Genomic DNA, 5,608 nt, shown 5'->3' with positions numbered 1-5,608 from the left:
GGACTGACTGTGGCTCACAGCCAGGAAAACGTCTTCCTGAACCCAGGTGAGAAGCCTGAGCTTCAGTGGGTTTACTTTCATCTTCACTGTTCTCAAACTGAAATCTGTTTTAAATATCAAAGAATTTTCAAAACATGAATAAAACTTTAACATCACCGAGATTTTCCTGAATGAAGAACAAACCACTTCATGTACAGTCAACTCATTATTTGGAGGGACAAAACCTGAGCTAATGCCCACTACTAGAAAATCCAAAAATAATGTTTGCCTGGCTTAAGAATATGGTTTTCTAGTATTTAAAATTAAGTATCTTATACTCTGAGATCTTTAGATTTGAAGAGAACATTTCAAGAAACTGACTACAGAAGAAAAACTGACTGCCCCAGGCCCTACACTAATAAACCCCAGGAGTCTTCCATTGTTACCACTTACCGGCATTCAAACCAGGCTCCAGCAGATATTTAGGTCTCAGTTGAATGGATCCTTTCCTAAGCATCTTTTATCAAAATGACTAATTAGTTTGGGAGATGACTTCTTTGCCGCTAATGCCTTCCTCCTGTAGCATTCAGACAATGGAGGAGGGCCTGTTTTTACTACTTCACGCGGGAACTCACAATGGCTACTTCCTGCCTTTCAGCTCAAGCAGCAGATCCTCAGTGGGCCCTGAACAACCTGAGGCACTAGTCTGATCTTCCTATTCAACCAGCTCTCCCTGGACTCAGTCTCTCCACTGCATTCAGCCCCACACAGGAGCATTCCTGCCTCCGGTTCTCACTGACACTCTTCTGCCCACCACACCCAACATTCTCAATCCTTCTCTGGCAATCATAAACCTCTCACTTTTTCAAAGTTCAAGGTAAGTTATTTATGCCCTTCATGAAATCTTCCCTAATGACTTAGAGCTATCCTTCTCACAATCTTTTAAAACATGAAACTATATTCTCAATTGCCTCACACTTTCTAGTTTGCCTTAAATCTGTCTTCTAAACTTTCAACTCTGGGAAAGGAAATAATCCATGTACATGCTCTTTGAAAAACTACTAAGCATTATACAGGCAGCTCCCAAATCATACACAGGTAGGAAATATATTCAATTATTGAATATATTGCATATAATGATATTTAAGAAACATATAATTTATTACATTCAGTTATTTGCTCATTATTCCCATTAATTAAGAAATAAATGTTCCCAGGAGACAAAGTAGTGCAGTAATTAAGAACATGGGCTTGGAGCGGGGAAGCTTCAGAGGCACGGAGGAGAGCGCAGCAACAGGGGTGCGGAGGGCAAAGCGGAGAGATTCCCGCAAGGAGGATGGGTGTCGGCCAGCACTCACCAGCCTGAGAGGCTTGTCTACTCAACACCAGGGCGGGTGGGGGCTGGGAGATGAGGCTCCAGCTTCAGAGCTCGGATCTCAGGGAGAGGACCGGGGTTGGCTGCATGAACACAGCCTGAAGGGGGCTAATGCACCACAGCTAGGTGGGAGTGTGTCTGGGGACAAGGTCTGGAGCTGCCTAAGAGGAAAGAGACTTTTTCTTGCCTCTTTATCTCACGGTGCGTGAGGAGAGGGGATTAAGAGTGCCACCTAAAGGAGCTCCAGAGACAGGCACCAGCCACGGCTATCAGCGAGGACCCCAGAGATGGGCATGAAATGCTAAGGCTGCTGCTGCAGCCACCAAGAGGCCTGTGTGCAAGCACAGGTCACTATCCACACCTCTCCTCCCAGGAGCCTGTGCAGCCCACCACATCCAGAGTCCCGTGATCCAGGGACAACTTCCCGGGAGAACACACAGCATGCCTAAGGCTGGTGCAATGTCATGATGGCCTCTGCCGCCACAGGCTCAGACTGCATTCCATACCCCTCCCTCCCTCCCTGCCCAGCAGCCCCCGCCCCCCAGCCTGAGTGAGCCATAGCCCCCTAATAAGCTGCTCCTTTAACCCCATCCTGTCTGAGCGGGAACAGATGACCTCAGCTCACCAGCCCCCGCCCCCCAGCCTGAGTGAGCCTTAGCCCCCTAATAAGCTGCTCCTTTAACCCCATCCTGTCTGAGCGGTAACAGATGACCTCAGGCAACCTACATGCAGAGGTGGGACCAAATCCAAAGCTGAACCCCAGGAGCTGTGCGAATAAAGAAGACAAAGGGAAACCTCTCCCAGCAGCCTCAGAAGCAGCGGATTCAATCTCCACACTCAACTCCATGCACCCTGCATCTGTGGCATACCTGAATAGACAACGAATCATCCCAAATTGTGGTGGTGGACTTTCGGAGCAAGTAAATATTCCTTTTCCTTTTTCTCGTTTTGTGAGTGTGCATGTGTATGCTTCTGCGTGTGCTTTTGCCTGTATAGCATTGCTTTTACCATTTGTCCTAGTGTTCTGTCTGTGTGATTTTTTTTAGTATAGTTTTTAGCACTTGTTATCATTGACGGATTTGTTTTTTGGTTTGGTTGCTCTCCTTTCTTTCCTTTTTTTAAATTATATTTTAATTTTTAAAATAAAAAACAAAATATTATAAACAACTTTATTATCTCCCTCCTTCTCTCTCTCTCTCTCTCTTTCTTTTCTTCTCCTTTTTATTCTGAGACGTGTGGATGACAGGGTCTTGGTGCTCTGCCCAGGAGGCAGGCTTGTGCCTCTGACAAAAGAGACCTGAGTTCAGGATATTGGTCCATCAGAAACCTCCCAGCTCCATGTAAAATCAAACGGTGAAAATCTCCCAGAGATCTCCATCTCAAGGCCAAGACCCAGCTCCACTCAACGACCAGCAAGCTACAGTGCTGGACACCCTATGACAAACAACTAGCAAGACAGAAACAAAACATGACCCATAAGCAGAGAGGCTGCCTAAAATCATAATCAGGTCACAGACACCCAAAAACACACAGCCAGAAGCAGACCTGCCCATGAGAAAGACAAGATCCAACCTCATCTACCAGAACACAGGCACTAGTCCCCTCCACCAGGATGCCTACACAACCCACTGAACCAACTTTAGCCACAGGGGATAGACACCAAGAACAACGGGAACTATGAACCTGTAGCCTGTGAAAAGGAGACCCCAAACACAGTAATTGAAGCAAAATGAGAAGACAAAGAAACACACAGCAGATGAAGAAGCAAGATAAAAACCCATCAGACCAAACAAATGAAGAGGAAATACGCAGTCTACCTGAAAAAGAATTCAGAGTAATGATAGTAAAGATGATCGAAAATCCTGGAAATAGAAAGGAGAAAATACAAGAAACGTTTAACAAGGACAGAGAAGAACTAAAGAGCAAACAAACAATGATGAACGACACAATAAACTAAATTAAAAATTCTCTAGATGGAATGAATATCAGAATAACTGAGGCAGAAGAACAGAGAGGTGACGTGGAAGATAAAATAGTGGAAATAATGACTGCAGAACAGAATAAAGAAATAAGAAAAAACAATTGACAACAGTCTCAGAGACCTCTGGGACAACATTAAATGCACCAACAGTCAAATTATAGAGGTCCCAGAAGAAGAAAGAAAGGGACTGTAAAGATAGTTGAAGAGATTATAGTTGAAAACTTCCCTAATATGGGAAAGGAAAGAGTTAATCAAGTCCAGGAAGCACAGAGAGTCCCATACAGGATACATCTAAGGAGAAACATGCCACAACACATATTAATCAAACTATCAAAAATTAAATACACAGAAAAAATATTAAAAGCAGTGAGGGAAAAACAACAAATAACATACAAGGGAATCCCCATAAGGTTAACAGCTGATCTTTCAGCAGAAAACTGCAAGCCAGAAGGGAGTGGTTGGACATATTTAAAGTGATGAAAGGGAAAAATCTACAACCAAGATTACTCTACCCAGTAAGGATCTCATTCAGATTTGATGGAGAAATTAAAACCTTTACAGACAAGCAAAAGCTAAGAGAATTCAGCACCACCAAACCAGCTGGAATGATCCAAGAAGAAGATATAACAATTGTAAATATTCATGAACCCAACACAGGAGCACCTCTATACATAAGGAAAATACTAACAACCATGAAAGGGGAAATCAACAGTATCAAAATCATAGTAGGGGACTTTAACACCCCACTTTCACCAATGGTCAGATCATCCAAAATGAAAATAAATAAGGAAACACAAGCTTTAAATGACGCATTGAACGAGATGGACTTAATTGATATTTATAGGACATTCCATCTAAAAACAACAGAAAACACCTTCTTCTCAACTCCTAATGGAACAATCTCCACGATATATCATATCTCGGGTCACAAATCAAGCCTTGGTAAATTTAAGAAAATTGAAATCATATCAAGTATCTGTTCCGACCACAGTGCTATGAGACTAGATGTCAATTACAGGAGAAAACCTGTAAGAAATGCAAACACATGGAGACTAAACAACACACTACTTAATAACCAAGAGATCACTGAAGAAATATAAGAGGAAATTTTAAAATACCTAGAAACAAATGACAATGAAAAAAAAAATAACGACCCAAAACCTGTGGGATGCAGCAAAAGCAATTCTAAGAAGGAAGTTTATAGCAATGCAATCCTACCTTAAGAAACATGAAACATCTCAAATAAACAACCTAAACTTACACCTAAAGCAATTAGAGAAAGCAGAATAAAAAAACCCCAAAGTTAGCAGAAAGAAAGAAATCATAAAGATCAGATCAGAAATAAATGAAAAAGAAATGAAGGAAACAAGAGCAAAGATCAATAACACTAAAAGCTGGTTTTTTGAGATGATAAACAAAATTGCTAAACCATTAGCCAGACTCATCAAGAAAAAGAGGGAGAAGACTCAAATCAATAGAATAAGAAATGAAAACAGAGAAGTAACAACTGACACTGCAGAAATACCAAAAATTATGAGAGATTACTACAAGCGACTCTATGCCAATAAAATGGAAAACATGGAAGAAATGGAAAAATTCGTAGAATTGCACAACCTGCCGAGACTGAACCAGGAAGAAATAGAAAATATGAACAGACCAATCACAAGCACTGAAATTGAAACTGTGATTAAAAACCTTCCAAGAAACAAAAGCCCAGGACCAGATGGCTTCACAGGTGAATTCTATCAAACATTTAGAGAAGAGCTAACACCTATCCTTCTCAAAATCTTCCAAAAGATAGCAGAGGGAGGAACACCCCCAAACTCATTCTATGAGGCCAGCATCACCCTGATATCAAAACCAGACAAAGACGTCACAAAGAAAGAAAACTACAGGCCAATATCACTGATGAACATAGACGCAAAAATCCTCAGCAAAATACGAGCAAACGGAATCCAACAGCACATTAAAAGGATCATACAATATGATCAAGTGGGTTTTATCCCAGGAATGCAAGGATCCTTTAATATATGCAAATCAAACAACGTGATTCACCATATCAACAAACTGAAGGAGAAAAAGCATATGATCATCTCAATACATGCAGAGAAAGCTTTTGACAAAATTCAAAACACATTTATGATAAAAACCCTGCAGAAATTCGGCATAGAGTGAACTTTCCTGAATATAATAAAGGCCATATATGACAAACCCACAGCCAGCATCATTCTGAATGGTGAAAAACTGAAACCATTTCCACTAATATCAGGAAG

Source organism: Physeter macrocephalus, chromosome 21 (genome assembly GCF_002837175.3).
Source record: "Physeter macrocephalus isolate SW-GA chromosome 21, ASM283717v5, whole genome shotgun sequence".
In the NCBI taxonomy this organism is placed as follows: Eukaryota; Metazoa; Chordata; class Mammalia; order Artiodactyla; family Physeteridae; genus Physeter; species Physeter macrocephalus.
Note: the sequence above shows the minus strand (reverse complement) of the source record.